The 19215-nt window shown below is 41.6% G+C and overlaps 1 pseudogene; it reads right to left on the bottom strand.

Moving 5' to 3' along the window:
- Positions 1-653: 653 nt before the first annotated feature.
- LOC111753057 (synaptotagmin-14-like) lies at positions 654-18452 on the bottom strand (annotated as a pseudogene).
- Positions 18453-19215: the final 763 nt, after the last annotated feature.

The raw sequence follows: 19215 nt of genomic DNA, 5'->3' as shown, positions 1-19215 counted from the left end.
TTTTGCAGGTTGCAGAGTTCACTTTGTTCGGATCAGGCATGGAGTGAAGTTTGGTGTTTTTGCAGTTTCTTCTGAATCTCCTGTTCCATTTCCACGTTATGTAGTTTACAGTGTTGTGAAACCCTAGAATGTCGAAGAGGGTATTATTAGTGATTGAAAGCCTATTATTCACTACAAGTAAATAAACCCTAAGAAAATGTGGTCAAATAGCATCATTTTATATGCAAAGGTAGCATGTAATTTTATTACGGAACTACTGTGGTAGCCGTGGTTCCCAGTGTGTATGTTCAGAGCCTCTAGGGATTTGACGTTATGGTAAAAGGTCCTGGAATCACAATATGCTTTGCATATATCATTGTATTTTTCTTTCTCAAATGTATGTAAATGCCATAGTAATTAATCAAGTAAAAATCCATTTTAAAGTATTATTACAGAGGGTGGAGCAAGATGGCAGCATAAGCAGTTGCATGCTCTTGTTCCCCTGCAACAAATCCAGAAGAAAACAAGTAAAAACTGATTCTATCAGTAATCTCAGAACTCCGGGAAGCAATTAAAAGATTGGAGGACCCAAGTCGATACTGAATCAAGAATAAAGTAGAATATAGACAACAAGAGAGCAGAGGTTCACCGTGTATGCTTACTCTAACCCCTCCTCAGCGCAGCATGGCCATCTTGGGGTGGTTTTGGCTAGCACTCTTGGGCAGGGAGCCCAGGAGGGAGAGGGCATCAGACCTGACCCAGAGCAGTTCGGTGAACACAATGCAGGTGGAAGCCCCCGTGAGTCCCAGGAAAGAATACAGCAGGTGTGGTATAGGCTGCAGTACATCAATTGGTCGCCCCAGGAGAGAGGTGTGGAAGGTGCACCTCTGGCTGAGACACCTGAGTGGGTGGACCTGGGACAGAGAGGCATGGTGAGCACAACCCAAGCGAGTGTTCCCCATGAGTCCTGGGAAGGAACAACGTGGCAGGTATGGCATAGGCTGCAGTATATGAACAAGTGGGCCCAGGAGAGAAGCGTAGTAGGTGCAGCATTGGCTGAGACACATGATGGGCAGACCTGGGTCAGAGAGGCATGGTGAGCACAACCCAGGCAGGAGGTCCCTGTGAGTCCTGGGAAAGAACAATGTAGCCAGTGTAGCACAGGCCCCAGCATGTGAACAGGCTGGCCTGGGAGAGAGAGGCATGGAAGGAGAAGCACAGGCCGAATCACCTGAGAGGGCAGACCTGGGGCAGACAGACTATGTGAATACAACCCAGGTAGGAATTCAGGTGAATCCTGGGAAAGAGCAGTGTGGTGGGTGCAGTGCAGGCTGCAGTGCATGAGGGTTGGGCATAGGACAGAGAGGAGTGTGCGGGGAGGTGGGGGGAGTCTGGGCTGAATCACCTGGGCAGACAGACCTGGGACAGAGCAGCTAGGTAAGCACAGAATGGGCTGGAGTTCCTGTGAGTCCCGGGAGGAAGGAATGAGGGGAGCATAGTACAGACTGGAGTTCATGAACAGTAAGGACATGTGGTGAACCAGCAACAGCTGCTGTTTCCAGTGTGGGACTCTGAGGTTAGTGTAGCACAGCCAGTGCTCCTGGGAGAAGAATGGTGCATCTGTGACAGTAGCAATTACTGGGTTGGCAGGTCCAGTCAAAGAGTTGTACAGCCAGTGCTCATAAGGGGGATATTTATGGTGGGCAATCAGAGAGAGCCAGTAATCCCAAATTGGGGGTTGGGGGGAGGCTGCTGCTGGAAGGGCATGGCCAGCATGTTTAGGGAAGTGAGTCTGGTGGTAGAGTAATATGGTCATCATACCCAAATCTGTTTGGGAGGTGACCATGCCAAATGCTGCAAGCCATAGAGTTTGGTGCTGAAATGACATGGTCAACACCCCCACCCAGGGAACCTAGAAGTGTAACAGTGACAGCTGGCACCCCCAAGTAGGGAGACCGATAGGGACCTAGATGGGGAGTCTGGGGTGGAAGGAGAAAACTACAGCCTTCAATATTTTAACATAATAATAACATTACTAAAGAGGAAGAAGGGCAAACCCTAGAGAAAGGGAAGAATATAATGTCCAGAGTTACAACAGTGACTTCCTTGACTCCACTCTCCATACTGGTGTGCAGCGAAGCAGGGAGAATGCTGACTATGAGAGCAGACTCCACTGCATGGGCCTTCTGTAGCAATTCACAGCAGGCTTGCAGCTGACAGTGTCCAGCTGGGGGAGGTGCTGGCACATTCCAAATGGAACCTGGGAGGTATGTCCTGTTGCTATCAGAGTCCTCCCCCCACCCCCACCCCGTAGTATGCCTGTTTCCTAGCACACAGCAGCTTCAGTCAGCAGTCCTCAGCACTGACCGGAAGGGGAGCAAACAGACCTGAACTGATGCCCCAGGAAGTCTGTCCTGTTGGTTTCAGAGGACTGAGCTATGGGGTGCACAGGGAGGCAGGTAGAGTGTTGACTATGAGAGCAGACCACACTGCATGTGCCTTCTGTAGCAATTCGCATAGGCTTGTAACCAACACTGTCCAGGTGGGGGAGGTGCTGGCATACTCCAAACAGACCCCCAGGGAGGTCTGCCTTGTTGATTTTAGAGCAGAAGCTTGGCGTCCTGTCTATTTGTAAAGGCAAGGGATATGGTAGTTAGGGAAGCAGCGTCTTTTTGGGGGCCACTTCCCTAGTTCACAGCATCCAGCGGCCTGTGTAGTTGGGGGAAGGGGCAGGGTCAGTGGGAAGGGGGCAGGGTCAGTGGGAAGAGTGATTTTCCTGCCATGTACGACTTGTTGTTGATTTGTTGATTCTTGCCTGTCTGCAATTCCTCACTGCTTTCCTCTATATCCTGATTTAGAGTCCCTCAAAGCTGGTACTGTTTCCTTATTGTATTTGTACCGGAGGGTCAGAACAATGGCCTGTTTATGTCACCATCATTCCAGAATTCAGCCCTCTTGCTGTATCTTGCATGCATTGGTTCAATACACTCCTTACTGATCTTGCTGGTTCCATCCTTGGCCTTCCTTGACTCCATTCTCCATACTGCTGTGAGGGTGAACTTTCTAAGATAAAAATATGATTATTATTTAAATATTAAATATGCTTAAAATTACTTCAGGGCTCCCCATTGCCTGGAGGCCAGACATTAACAGGACATTCAACACCTTCCCTTTGTAGTCTCACCTTCTGTTAGTCACCCGCACATAGGACACCTCTCCAGCTACATGTGACTTCTTGCAGAGCCTAAAGAGACTATCACCCAAGTAACTACAAGCCCATACACCTAATCATGGCAAGGTAATGTCTTTTGAAATGTGCACGTTGGATGTACTAAAGTAATTATTCCTAAATATAATGAGTTCAGCAATGTCACATGATACAAAATAAACATACAAAAATCTATTGTTATTTCTAAATGCCAGTAATGTACACATGTACAACAACATTAAAATACATTTATAATCACTAGTAAAAATAAAATACTAACAAAACATGTATAGCACATGCATCCTCAAAACTACATAATCCTGGTGTAAGAAGTCAAAGAAGATCTAAATAAAAAGATATACTACATTCATGGATTGGGGAGCTTAACCTAGTAAAGATATCAGTTTTTCCAAATTGATATGGAGGTGTGTCTTAATTATCTTCTGGTTTAGGAGCTTCTCAGGTGCAGGGACCTCGGGTTCAAAGGACGTGCTGTGCTCCTGGTGCTGCTTTCTTGGTAGTGAGGTCCTCCATGTCTCTCTGCTCACTTCACTCTTTTATATCTCAAAGGAGATTGGCCCAAGACACAATCCAATCTTGTAGATTGAGTCCTGCCTCATTAACATAACAGCCAATAATCCTGTCTCATCAACGTCATAGAGACAGGATTTACAACACATAGATCACATCAGGTGACAAAATGGTGGACAATCACACAATAACTGGGAAGCACAGCCTAACCAAATTTATACACATATTTTGGGGGGACACAATTCAATCCATGATGAGGTATAACAAAATTCTTACCAAAATCCAAGTAAGATTTTTGTAGATATAAACCAAAAAACCTACTGCCGTCGAGTCGATTCTAGCTCATAGCGACCCTATAGGACAGAGTGGAACTGCGCCATAGAGTTTCCAAGGAGCGCCTGGTGGATTCAAACTGCTAACCTCTTGGTTAGCAGCCGTAGCACTTAACCACTACACCACCAGGGTCTCCTTTGTAGATATAGAGAAGATTATTCTACAATTTATTTGGAAAGGAAAAAGAAAATGAGAGGACTCATTCTGTCCAATTTTAAAACTTATATAGCTGCACTAATAACTGTATACTATTGGCAGAGGGGTAAAAAAAAAAAATTTATGGAATAGAACAGAGAACCTGGAAATATCCCTCACAAGTATGTCCAACTGATCTTTGACAAAGGTGCAAAAGCAATTCAGTGGCAGAAAGATAGCCTTTTCAACAGGCTATAGCTCTGCACAGCATGTGAGGAAATCACAGGCCAAAACCCTGGGAATCAGAACCAGCAGATGAGGCAGATAATGGTTTGACTGAGGTACTACTTGTTGGTGATGGGAGGGGAGCGATAGTTGGCATGCAACTGGTATCTCCAGTTAATTCCTTTTTCCTGAATCATGTTTTTCCATTCTCTTAATTCCAAGGTAGTTTCCAAGCTAGTGTGAACATTTCACTGAGTTTGCTATACTGACCAAAGATGAACTACCCCTTGAAAAAGTGAGTTTTCTCCCTGTCCTTGCTGCTTGTTTGCAAACATAGGCTGAAGGACCACCAGGTAGAGATGCTGAAGAGAGGCATCTAGTTACAAGGTGGGGCAGAGGGTGGAGGCTGGAATAGAGGCCTCTCATGCTCTAAGTTTCTAGAACGCAGAGTCCTGCCTGTAAGCTTCTCTGGCACTTTCTACCCACCTCTTAAACCCTTCTCATGATATTCCTCTACACCACCAAGTTATTTAAGTGCATACCTCACTCACCTCCTTCACGAATAAGTCATAGAGTCTAAACAAAAAAAAAAAAAGAGACCTTGTGGTTAAGGTGAGAGAAGGAGACACAGTGGAGAACAAGAAAGGAGGAGCCTGACTTTCTCATGAATGTTACCGGGCATGCAGTCAAGTGGCCATGGGGGAATAAAGGTGCAGAGTGGCCACTTCACCTTTGAACCTCAGGTGCAACACAGCTTAGTGGGTAGCAGCACAGGCTCTGGAGTCAGATCATGTGGGTTTACCACTTTCCAAGCCAAACTGGTTGCCACTGAGTCCAACTCATAGTGACCCTATAGGACAGAGTAGAGTTGCCCCCTGTAGGGTTTCGAAGGAGCAGCTGGTGGATTTGAACTGCCCACATTTTGGTTAGCAGCCAAGCTCTTAATCACTGTGCCACCAGGGCTCCTTTACCACTTTACAGTGTTGTAAATCCTCTTAACTGCATCTGGGTTTGACTAGATTCTCCTGGTCCTGCCACATCCTAGGCACATCCACCACCACTACCAGTTGCCCTAGAGTGACCCCAACTCACTGCTACTTCCATGTGTGTCAGAAAAGAATTGTACTCTATAGGGTTTTCAATGACTGGTTTTTCAGAAGTTTATAGTCAAAAGCCTTTCTTCTGCGGCTCCTGGGTTGACCTGAACCTCTAGCAACCGAGCTTGTGAGCCGTTTACACAACTCGGGGACTCCTCCTAGGCTACACAGTTTTGGGCAATTATCAACCTTTTTACTGCCGGCTCTTCATCTGTGAAACTGAGTTAATTATTCCTTCATACCTACCTGCTAGGGTCGTCGTGAAGATCTCAGAGGACTGACTGTATGTGTAAAGCCCTCAGCACAGTACCTGTTGTGAAATTGTCGAATGAGATTGAGCCCAAGTGCGTGTAACAACTGACACTTGTTTCCTAGGGCTTGAGTCTTTGCCCTTCGCCCCAGTGCTGCCGATCCTGCTTGCCCTTTCGCCCCGAAGTTAATTATAGTTATAAAATTCCGTGACCAGCACTACCACACCCTGAGGCCTTCCAAGGCGCCTAAGACTACACTTCCCAGAAGGGATTGCGGTCCTCTCCGGTCAATTTCCGTTTACTTTCTCCGTTGGTGAACTTTCAGATCGGATGGAGTGGGAGGGGACAGGGGAAGGGTGGATGGGAAGGAGTTCTCCAATGAGCACTGGCGCAGAGTGAAGGGGCAGGGAAAACTGCTCAAGAAATGTCTTGGCAGAGGTGTTAACGAGCGGGAAGGTTGCTTGGCAGCCATCGTGGGCGGCTGCATTGCTCTGCGTCTGCTGAGTCAGGCCTGTTCTGCTTTTTACCTGTGGCTCACTTCTTCACCAGGGGTGCCTGTGGACCCTGCTTTCTGTCCCTGGAAGCCACAGTATCCCGGAGCCGCCCATTCCATGGCCACTAGCCTGAGGGGGGCCTACTCGATCACCAGTCACCTTCTTTTCCTCCACATCGAGCTTCGAGGTGACGATGGCATCCTGATACCTGTGACGTGCTTACCTCTGAAAGAGCTGCCTGCTGGGCACAGGGCGAGCGGCACTAGGTGGAAGGTGCTTCTGTGTAGAAGTAATATGCTCCTATGCCAAAATGGTTGTGTGGCGTTAGCTGGGCGATCCCCACCTCATACCTGGGAAGTGCACAAAGCAAAACTTCATTTATTTAACTAACGACGACTGAAGGCTTGCTGTGTGCCAGGCAGGGTGCAAGCCGTAGGCATCCTGTGATTGGTGATAGTGTGGTGAACCAGGCAGATGTGGTGCCCACCTTCTGAGAGCTAATGTTTTGCTAGAATGGCCAACATGAAGTCCATAATAACTATAGTCTTGATGGGTTATGAAAAAGAGAAATGCTGGTTCTCCCTCTTTTGTTGGTTACATTCCCACTAGGGGAGGTTTGGGAGGTTGTCATGATCCCCACTGTGCACCTGAAACTTAGGCCAAACAAGAACCACACCAATCTGTTTGCAGAGCTCTTGTCCATGTGCTACAAGGGTCACCACTGTTAAGGGTTTGGTAGCACGGAGGTGTGCGAGCATACGCGTGAGAGAAAAAGAAAACATGGGGCTTGGGTGTACTCTTTTCATTTATTCCTTCATTCAACACAAATTATTGAGAACTTCCTTTGTGCCTGGCACTTACTCTGTGTTGGTTGCTGGGTATTCGATAATTGGGAATAACGATGAACAAGTCAGGCGTGGTGTCTGACCTACTAGAAGTCATGGTTTCATTGAAAAACAGAGATAGGAAACAAATAGTTACCCACAAAATACACAAGTATAATTTTGAATTGAGTACTGAGAAGAAGTACAAGGTACTCTTAGAGCTTGTAATTTAGGCCTTTTGTTTTGTTTTGTTTTAAGCAGGGAGCAAAGGTTAAAATAATTGGGTTGTAGCAGAGTGTCTAGGCAGTGGGTAGAGCGAGGAAGGAGAATGGACTGTCAAAGGAAGTGAAAGAATAGCCTGGAGGCTGGAAAAGTAGGCAGGGGCCATGTGGGGTGTAGGATATTGATTGGAGAGAGCTCTAGTATGAGAATTAGCCAGAATATAGTAGTTTATCATCATCCCTTTTTAAAGCCCTTTTTTGTGGATTCATGGAGACAAAGCACAGTGACTCAGAGCTTGGACTGGAACCAGGTCCTCTGTCAAACTGATCCCAGCTCTGCCATGGCCCCTGCCTACTTTTCCAGCCTCCAGGTTGTCCTTTCAGTTCCTCTAACAGTCCATTCTCCTTCCTTGCTGTACCCACTGCCTAGACACTCTCCTACACCCCTGTTATTTTTAACCTTTGCTCTCAGTGAAGCTGATCCCAGCAGTACAAACTTGGGAACTTTATTAAGCCATTCTGTGCCTTAGTTTCCTGATCATAAAAATGGGGGTAAAAATATGCACCTCTTAAGGTGACTGACTGTGAAAATTAAATTGTATTGAATATTAGTTATCACTTAGAGCTATATCTGCCATATAAACCCAGAAACAAACCCATTGCCTTCCAGTCAACTCCGACTCATAGTGACCCTATAGGACAGAGTAGAACTGCACCATAGGGTTTCCAAGGAGTGGCTAGTGAATTCGAAGTGGTGGTTCAATCCCTGGGTGGCACGAAAGGCTTGCACTGAACTAATAACAGACAGATTGGTGATTTGAACCCGCTCGGTGGTGCCACAAAAGAAAAACCTGGAGATCTGCTTCCAGTTGCTATGGACCAAATAAATGTATGAGCTTTATACTGCTGCACATCTATCAATCCATTGCCATCCTAAATTGTGGGATGGGTACTCTCTTCATGAGATGCAGGTGGTAGAGGACCATTCTTGCTTCAACGGCAGATATGACTTTCACCACTACATGGTAATAGAGGATTTCTTTTACATCAGTGTTTCCCAAAGTGTCTGCACCCACAGCGAGAAAATACGTTTTTTGCTGCACTTACTCCTACAACACACACTTGAAACAAAAATTTCACAAAAAAAAATCTTAATTACTGTGTGTGGTACACACTGGTATTTTCTACTGTACTGCATTCTACTTCACTTGTTTTGAAAATGCAGCTCCACAAACTCTGAAATTCATTTCGTGTCACAACAAACTGGTCGAAAAACACTATTTTAAATAACTGAGGAAGTTCGCTGTTGTAAAGATTTGAGAGTCTGCCATTTTCCTTGTGCAGTCTGGGCTTATAACAAATCATGTCCACTAGTGAGTGTTTTGTATGTTTCTGTATTGAGCTGCAGCTTTGAATAGCTTAACATAAACCTTTAGGTTGCACGCTTCCTTATGGGTGTATGTGTATGTCAAACATGGATGAGAGAGACCATGTGAGAAAATTTTCTACAATTTCAACACCTGTGGTAGTCAAGGTAGCAGTAAGTCTTGTCAGATAATACAAAGAAAAGATGTAGTAACTGCTCCTGGGAGCTCATAATCTAAGTGAGAGAGCCAGCGTATATACCTTAAATTTCAGCATATTTATCAATTAACTAGGAAGTGGGTGTATTACTCAGGGTATCAGGATGCCTTGGGCTTCAAGTAACAGAAACTTGACTCAAATTGGCTAATGATTAAAAACAAACTACTGTTTGATGAAATAGATGTTGAGATGAAGAATAGACTCAGGACCACAGTGTATTGGTCATGGCCTGAGGGAGTCAGGTTCTTTCCATGACTTCTTAGTTGTTCTAAGAACAGTGCCACTAATGGTTGCCTAGAGGTTTCCAGTAGTAATCTGGGATTCAGCTCCTAAACTTGGAACACTAAAACATTTTAATTCCTTGTAAGGTAGACTAGTGTAGAGTGAGTTTAGTCTACCATGGCATTTTCCAAAGTGTAGTGTAGTTGTTTTGTTTGTTTGTTCCTGGCTTCCCTCACTATGACCTTCCTAAGGGAATTGTAAGGACAAGCATGTAATACAGTGTCAAACAAAATACTTAGTAATTAGTGATGTTTGCCAAATATCTGACTCTTCCTTCTTCTGGGTGTAGAACTTTTAGTTGAGTAGAGTTATTTGACTACTTCTGGCCTGTAACTTGACTGAATGAATAAATGTTTGTCAGTTCTCTATATTTTGTAACAGATTAAATATTTGCTGGTTTAGGGTCCTGATGAAGTAATTAGGGATATGGGAGGCAGAGAGGTGAGAAATGACCCCTGTGGGAGGCATGGTGGGTGATGGAATGTGAATATAAAGTTGGATGGAAGGTAATGGGGCGCTGAATGTTCATTTGTTGATGTTGATCTAGGTGATTCTCCTAGGGCCCCTTGACCTAGTTCTTGGGAACTGGGCAGTGGCACTTAGGCCTGAACCTACAAATCTCTAGTCACCTGCCTCCTTTTTCACCTTTTCCAGGTTTGAAGCAAGCATTGGTTACTGACATGGCCCTTATATCCAACATTTTTTTTGAGGCTTTTTTTTTAAAGACAGGAAGGCTTCAGAAATTAACAGAGGTAGGTAACCAGCTGCTCCCTCTCTATGGCATTACCTTGTCAGCTGAGAAGCCTGAAATTTTAGGGATTCAATCATCAAGAGAGAGTGTTCTGGTGTGCATTTTTTACAAAGGTACATGAGATTGATTATCTCCCAGCTTCTCTCCAATACACTGTTTTATCAAACTTTTTAACCTCTGATACTGTGATAGATGAAAAAATAGTGTCTTAATCTAATTTTATTTTATGTTTGTCCGTTTTATGGGTGAGGTTGAACATAATTTTCATATGTTTAAAAAACACTTATATATTTTTACTATGAACTACCTATTCATGTCAGGAATTAATTTTGGTTGCCTTATGAGTATTATTGGAATATATTATTAGTGTGGATTTACTGGTATGAGTATTAGTAACACAGTTATTTGGCTCTGCAAGTAATTTCCATCAAGGGAGTCAAATAATTTGGGACAGGAGCATGACCTGTTTTCAACCAGATTGTGAAATGGACCAAATGACCACAATTCATGTGTGTGCAAGGAATTATGACCCTAAAATGGATACTAGAGAGACTCTGTAAGAAATGCAAAGAAAATCTAAGGCAGTGGCTCCTGAGACTAAGTGTGTCAATATTTAATGGGAGATGAGGATGAAGCCAGGAATAGTTAGTTAGGGCAAGGCCTGGCTAGAGGCCCCATCCACTCTGTCCTGTGCTCTAGAGGCATTTTCTGTAAAATACAATAATAATGATTTACAAGAAAAATAAAATGAGGAAGACAATCTGAGCTATCTTTCAAAATACAAAACATAAGCCAAAATTATTTGTTAGTAGATGCAACACACATGAAACTACCGCGTCAAACTGGAGTGAAAGTTCCTAAATGCTACTCTCACATTTTGTTCTTAAAATAGTCACATTCTGGTAACACACAGTTCACTCTCAGACTTTGAGCATCATGGCTGTAGGACACAGCCAGTCTAACCTCCTTTCACCTTTCTATATTTCCCATCTCATTTCCCCACTCCCCACCACAAAGTTTAGCAAGTGCATTTATTGGGATACCATTTGCTTTTCTCCCCTCTACCCGTGATGCCGTGGTGACATAGTGGTTAAGCATTTGGCTGCTAACTAAAAGAGCAGTTCAAATCAACCAGTTGCTCCTTGGAAACCCTATGGGGCTGTTCTACTCTGTGCTGTAGGGTCACTGTGAGTCAGAATCGACTGGACAGCAACAGGTTTTGTTTTTATCTGTGATGCCGTTTTATATAGAGGCTCCAGCCTATTCAAGGTGGAGATGAAAGGTACACAATAAGAAATACGGCTTTCTTTGCTTTAATATTCACCTGCTGCATTTCTTGACCTTAAATATTATTTTCTATTTGATCTAGCAATTTTGAGTTTTGCCAGGGTACTGAGTACCTTTCTCTGTAGATAGAAGGCATATTTCCAAGAAGAATATTTGGATCAGATAAGTAAAATAATTTACTTCAGTAATAAAGTTATAGAACATTTTATTCTCTTTGATTATATGCTTACAATAAGGTAATTAATTCCTCTACTAAATAGATTGTCTTTTGTTGTTGTTGTTGTTGTTAGGTGCCGTTGAGTCAGTTCTGACTCGTAGCAACCCTATGTACAACCGAATGAAACACTGCCCAGGCCTGCACCATTCTCATGGTCATTGTTATGCTTGAGTCCATTGTTGTAGCCACTGTGTCAATTCATCTCATTGAGGGTCTTCCTCTTTTTTGCTGACCCTTCACTTTACCAATCATGATGTCCTTCTCCAGGGACTGATCCCTTCTGATACCATGTCCAAAGTATGTGAGACAAAGACTCGCCACCCTTGCTTCTAAGGATCATTCTGGTTGTACTTCTTCCAAGACAGATTTGTTTGTTCTTTTGGCAGTCCGTGGCATATACAATATTCTTCACCACCACCATAACTCAAAGGTGACAATTCTTCTTAGGTCTTCCTTATTCATTGTCCAGCTTTCACATGCATATGAGGCGATTGAAAACACCATGGTTTGGGTACGGAGCACCTTAGTCCTTGAAGTAACATCTTTGATTTTTAGTACTTTAAAGAGGTCTTTTGCGGAAGTTTTGCTCAGTGCAATGTGTCCTTTGATTTCCTGACTCCTGCTTCCATGGATGTTGATTGTGGATCCAAGTAAAATGAAATCTTTGACAACTTCAATCTTTTCTGTTTATTGTGATGTTGCTTATTGATCCAGTTGTGAGGATTTTTGTTTCCTTTATATTGAGGTATAGTCCATACTGAAGGCTTCATCAGTAAGTGCTTCAAGTCTTCTTCACTTTCAGCATCAAGATTGTGTCATCTATATAATGCAGGTTGTTAATGAGTCTTCCTCCAATCCTGATGCCACATTCTTCTTCATATAGTCCAGTTTCTTGGATTAGTTGCTCAGCATACAGATTGAACAAGTATGGTGAAAGAATACAACCCTGATGCACACCCTTCCTGACTTTAAACCATGCAGTATCCCCTTGTTCTGTTCAAACAACTGCCTCTTGATCTATGTACAGTTTCCTCATGAGCACAATTAAGTGTTCTGGAATTCCCATTCTTCCAAATGTTATCCACAATCGTTATGATCCACACAGTCGAATGCCTTTGCATGGTCAATAAAATACAGGCAAACGTCTTTCTGGTATTCTCTGCTTTCAGCCAGGATCCATCTGATATCAGCAATGATATCGCTGGCACACCATCTCTTCTGAATCCGGCTTAAATTTCTGGCAGTTCCCTGTTGATGTACTGCTGCAACCGCTTTTGAAAGATCTTCAGTAAAATTTAACTTGTGTGTGATATTAATGATATTGTTCAATAATTTCCACATTCGGTTGGATCACCTTGTAAAGATTGTTTTTACTTTGGTTTAAATGGCTTTTAAAAAAAACAAGAGAATTTGAAAGCTGTTACTTATCCAATAAAGTCTACAGATAAAATTCTGACACTGGAGAAGGATAAATTTTTTTGTTTTGTTCTTCTGGTACGTTGGACTTTGCAGGGCTTGTTTCTGTCATCATTGGTGATAACTTGTTTCTCTGGCCCTCTTTTAGCATCGTCTGCTGTAGTCCATGGTGTCAGTTGGTTTCTAAAAGCATTTCTACAGAAGACAGAATGTCATTTTAAATTATAAACCTTGATTCATAGATGGACATCACCTTCTGGAAATTAAAGTTGAAATCTTCTCTCACATCCCCCATTTGTTTAAATTTTATTTCTGAAGAATATCACTTGGTGGAAAAAAAATTAAATATATTAAAAGGTATGCCATGCACAGTTTTTTGCCCACCCATGCCATCCATCTGCCTAGTAGGCCCCCCATGACCACCACCAGTTGTTGTTTTAGGTGTCATTAAGTTGATTCTGATTCATAATGACACTATAGACACAGGGTAGAATTGCCCCATAGGGTTTTTGGAGAAACTATTGAAGTGGTCAAGGATTTCATTTTACTTGGCTCTGCTATCAATGCCCACGGAAGCAGCAGTCAAGAAATCAAACAACGTATTACACCAGGCAAATCTGCTGTAAAAGACCTCTTTAAAATGTTGAAAAGCAAAGACGTCACTTCGGGGACTAAGGTGGGCCTGACCCAAGCCATGGTATTTTCTGTTGCCTCGTATGCATGAGAAAGCTGAACAACCTAATAAGGAAGAGCCAAAAAGAATTGATGGCTTTGAATTATAGTGTTGGTGAAGAGTATTGAATATAACATTGACTGCCAGAAGAATGCTCAAGTCTGTCTTAGAAGTACAGCTAGAATGCTTCTTGGAAGCGAGGATGGTGAGACTCTGTCCCAGGTACTTTGGACATGTCATCAGGAGGGACTAGTCCCTTGAGAAGGACATCATGCTTGATAAGGTAGAGGGTAAGAGAAAAAAAGGAAGACCTTCAATAAGATGGATTGACACAGTGGGTGCAAGAATGGGCTCAAACATAACACAGATTGTGAGAATGGCCCAGGACTGGGCAATATCTCATTCTGTTGTACATAGACAGGGTAGCTAGGAGTCAGAAATGACTCAAAGCCACCTAACAACAAGAACAATAATCTTTATGCAAGCCAATTGCCACATATTTCTCCTGTGGAGTGGCCGGTGAGTTCGATCTGCCAGTCTTTCGGTTGGCAGCCAAGTGCTTAATGACTGCACTATCAGGAGTCCCCACCACCACTATCATATTTTATTTGTCTAGGGACTACTGATGGATATTTAGGCGGTTTATACTATTTTGCTATTACAAACAGTGTGATAATAATTATCCTTGGTATGTTTTTTCTCTGCATGCGTGGAAATATAACAGTAGGAAAATTTTTATGATAACTAAGATTTTATTGTCCACATAATGGTGTTTTGGGTAAAATTCGGAGATTTGCAAGACTGCGTGATAATACTGTGCAAAGCCCTTTTGTAGCCATTCCCTGATTTGATATCCTAACAGCTTCACTAGGGATCAAGAGCAGGTATGATTCCCATTCACTGGCAGAGAAGGAAATTAAGGCCTAGTTAGTTGCTGAACGAGGACTACAGCTCTGATTTTTTGTTCCTGGGCTGGATATTTACAGGAAAACTGTTTCATACAAAGGTCTCATTCTATTTACTTTTTGGAGATTCGTACAGATTTTGCTTGGTTTTCTAATCAGGTTGGTCATGTGGCAATAATGGATATGTGCATTTTCCCTAATTTCTTACAGGTCTAGACCATAGACCAAGACAAATTAGAGTGTATGGGCATAACCTGACCACCATATCTATTTTGCTCCTAACCATTTCATCTGATAAGAATGTCTTTCCTCATCGGATCTCCCAACATTTCCCTTACTTAGGTGAGAAATTAGCAGCCTCAACATGGTCTTAGAATTAATTCATGATTAGACTCTGCATTCTTTCTTCAGAGTAAGATAACTAACCTTCATGAAGTTATTTTATATGTATGACCGCATAAATCACCAATGGGGCTGCAAGGCGGTGTGTCTTCTCCATGACTGTATGACCAGTAGCATTGGACTGTGAAACAGTCTTTGGAACCCAGCTCATCAAACTCCAATTCATTCCCCTTTCCTGTACATACCACCCTTCTGGTTGTTTAAGGGGTCTTTGGGTGATTTCCCCATTTTTGTAACTTGATTGTGCCTTTTTGTGTTGTAGTATCCCATGGTGTGGTGTAAGAAAATGAACCAGGCAGTATAAGAGAATGTGCCTTGTCAGTATTAACAGACACTCCTGGAGAAATCCCTCCATAGCACTTGGGACCTCTTTGTCTTGTTTTGTTTTGTTTTTTTAATTCCATCTCCTACTTGGGTTTAATAGTAAATAATTCTGTGATTTTTATTTCTGTGCAAAGTCCACCAAGGCTTATTCTCACTTCCCAAGAAAAGGTTTGTTGGCAATGAGGAAGGAAAACTGTACAGTCTCTGTTTTGTTTTGTTCAGTAATTACAGTAGTCTGAAATTTTTTTTTGTCTGAAGTCCCTTTTTTTATCTTTTCTTAATAAAATATAAAATAATTCTTTTATGAAAATAAATACTTGGTGGCATTTGGATTTAGTTGTATTCAGTAGAACTAAGGCACAATGAAGTGCACAAAGGGGAAATATCTGAAATAAAAGTTTTTAATGTGATGGAAACCCTTTGCCATTACAAATGATATATAATAGAATTCGAGAACTATTTTTCCCTATCAAAGAACATTATAAACAACAGGAACTGAGCAATTAAAACATGTTTTCTGGATAATATGTAGGATGATACTAAAATAGTGCTGCAACTAAAATTTGGATTTTTTAAATTCATTTGTAATTTTGATTTTTAATGTAATTACTGGCTCTTCTTGTAACATAAAATTACCTTCAAACCAAAAGGGTGTTGTTGACCTTCTGAAGGATTGTTGTTTAACAGTGATGATATAAGTTTCAAATTTTCTCAAAGAAGGTTTATCAAAGACACACAAATCTTTTCTTCATTGATGCCAGCGTTAGATATTCTTTCCACAGAATTTAATGCATTTTGATAGACTGTTGGATATGATTAGTCAAAGAACAGCTCTTCTAATGGTGACTAGGTAAAAAAAAGAAATGTTGTAATCAGAAACAATGCTGCCTTGGATTGAGATTGCTCATTTATCCCACTCATCACATCTGTAATAGTGTATGCCATCTAAAGACTTGGAGTCCTTTTGGCTCTTTAATTTCAGCCTAGTGATTGAGTTCCTCTTTTCTAGAGCTGTTCAGACCTAAAGAAGTCCAGCTTATTATCCCTTTTCTTTTATGCTGGGTTTGTGATACACAGATGGTATGAGTGTCACATCATAAAGTTCAAATAGGGCCACTTGAAAAGCAAAAGTTTTCTTGGGTACTGGGTTTGGCTGCCCTCTGTAGATGGATGTCTTCTGTTAGGAAATCTCTTGATGCGTGAAATTCAGTAGAATTAACTGAGCATAGGTATTGAGTGGTCTGCTTGCTTGATGCCAATTTTTTTTTTAATAATTTTTATTGTGCTTTAAGTGAAAGTTTACAAATCAAGTCAGTCTCTCACACAAAAACTTATATACACCTTTCTACCTACTCCCAGTTGCTCTCCCACTAATGAGACAACCTGCTCCCTCCCTCCACTCTCTCTTTTCGTGTCCTTTTCGCCAGCTTCTAACCCCCTCCACCCTCTCATCTCCCCTCCAGGCAACAGATGCCAACATAGTCTCAAGTGATCCAAGAAGCTCACTCCTCACCAGCATCCCTCTCCAACCTATTGTCCAGTCCAATCCATGTCTGAAGAGTTGGCTTTGGAAATGATTCCTGTCCTCGGCCAACAGAAGGTCTGGGGGCCATGACCACCGGGGTCCTTCCAGTCTCAGTCAGACCATTAAGTCTGGTCTTTTTACAAGAATTTGGGGTCTGTATTCCACTGTTTTCCTGCTCCCTCAGGGGTTCTCTGTTGTGTTCCCTGTCAGGGCAGTCATCGGGTGTAGCCAGGCACCATCTAGTTCTTCTGGTCTCAGGATGATGTAGTCTCTGGTTCATGTGGCCCTTTCTGTCTCTTGGGCTTATAATCACCTTGTGTCCTTGGTGTTCTTCATTCTCCTTTGATCCAGGTGGGTTGAGACCAATTGTTGATGCCAAAGTTTTGAAGCGTCTGCCTTTTAGCCCTTCTGCTAATAGTTTTCCAGTTGTGGCATTATAAAGCAGGCCAACGAGAATTTCTGGAGACTGACACAGGTTATCCTTTCTCTACAGGACATTTCTGACATGCTCATTTGGGAGTCACAGCCAGAAGGATTGTGAGAAAGTTCCAGTATCTCAGATAATAACATTTCCCCCTTGAAGATCCTGTTTTTCTAAATAAAAAATAATCCCCCCCCAAGTCTTTTCTTTTTACATGCTGTGTACACCGTAAAGTCTAAACTGAACTGCATAATTTCCAATCATCACAGATTTATCGTGATTGAATTTGAATGTTTCTGTGAAGATGGGGCATGGTCCTCTCTGGATGCTGGCTTTTGCTTTGTTTCTTTATAGGTAGCAGAACAAGGTGTAGTTGTCATGAGTTGCCACCTCTGCTGATACACGTTAGGATGTCTGTGTCGAATTATCACTGTTAGCAAAAATTTCTGTTCTTGTGAATCATAGTCCAAGGTCACATCTAGTGCCCTGTATTTAGCTTCTGGCTCAGGATAAAGAGGTTTAGAAAGCTGTGAAGATGATCCTTGAGCTGACATGTCCTTCATTTATTAATGCTTCCCCACTGTATCCATCATACTCTACAGATAGTGGACTATATTTTTGTCTTGTTTCCGAGAATAGTCCTTTTGTATAGACTTTACCAGTAGTAATCTGGAATTGTGTGCTCTGGATGAGACCTCATGGTATTTACACAGTGCTTCGTCTTCACTTTCAGAGGAAATACCATGCTTCTGTTTGTCCATGTTTGCATTTTTTTTCATGCGATTAGAATATTTTTCATCTTCACCTTTTGCTGTTCCTTTCTTGGACAAAACTACTTTATTTTTCTTTGTTTTTATGTCTCCTTTCACTTTTCAATATTTTATTGGATTTATTTGTTCTTTAATTTTTCCATGTCAACTAAACAATAGTTGATAATGTTAGATGTATGTCTTTTTTTATAACAGATTTCTGTATCATATGTCTATTGTATGCTGAAATACCTATTGAAGAACATTCATTTCCTGAATATTCGTTCTCTTTGGAAGATTTACTTTTAATGTTTTTCAGCTTTCTTTAAATGATCAGAATGCCCTAAATCTACAAGATGTTTATTTTTATTGAATTATCTCGCTTTTTCTTGATCTCATCCCCAAAATACTGGTTGAGATTCAGTTTATTCTTCTACTTTATGATTATTTATAGCAAAATGTTTCTTTTACTCATTTTTTACAAATATTCCATTGGTATTCTTTGATTTCCTCCCATTTCTAGATATTTTGCCTCCCTTACACTATTCTTACTATTACCAGAGTTGCCTAACCCATTTTTTTTAGTGTGTCAGAACTTTCAAGTTCTTGACGAGTAGATCCAGCCCATGAATTCCCTCTGAGAACTAATGTCCCATTAGTCATGTGACCTTTCAAAGACCAACAACCAGCAGTGCTAGTTTCTTGATATTTTGATAGACTCTGCTGCCCATTATTGATATGTTTAAATAGTCTTTCTTCATGCATACCTTGATCATCCTTTTGTGAAAATGAAGTATTATCACAATTTGTTTGATTTGCTCAGTGCTCAAAATTGGATTATGTTTTCTGACAATTAGTGTACTTGGAGACTTCTAGTATCATATCTTCTTGTTTAGAAGTGTCTATGGTTTCTTCTGCCACAGACCTTTCCTTTTCGGGCAAAAGCCATTTATCATTATTTGTCATTTGTTTAGCAATGGAGTCAATAAAAGCGTAGCTGAACTCCCAACAGTAGCAGTCAAGTCTTCCCCCCAACTACTGACTGTGTCCATCAGAGGACGTTGAAGTCAGATTCTGCTGAAATTTTTAGAAAAATATCATTTTCTAGTTCTTTGTCCAAATGTGCAGTAATGGAATTTTCTCTTCTCAGTTACGCTATCAACCATTTTGAAACTTAGTTTAATATTTACTTAAATGTTGCTATTCATTGGCTTAATATTAGTATTTCAGAATGTAGCTTTTAATCATGCTATAAGTATATTTTTCGTTAGAAGAAATATGATAAATACTATTCTAACCCACTAAAACAAAACAAAAAAAAATCAAATCCCTTTGTTTAAATTTCCTACTCTATGGCTATCATAATGATGGAATGACAATA

The sequence above is a fragment of the Loxodonta africana genome, chromosome 12 (assembly GCF_030014295.1).
Source record: "Loxodonta africana isolate mLoxAfr1 chromosome 12, mLoxAfr1.hap2, whole genome shotgun sequence".
NCBI classification, from domain to species: Eukaryota; Metazoa; Chordata; class Mammalia; order Proboscidea; family Elephantidae; genus Loxodonta; species Loxodonta africana.
Note: the sequence above shows the minus strand (reverse complement) of the source record. Positions and strands in the feature narration are given on the sequence as shown.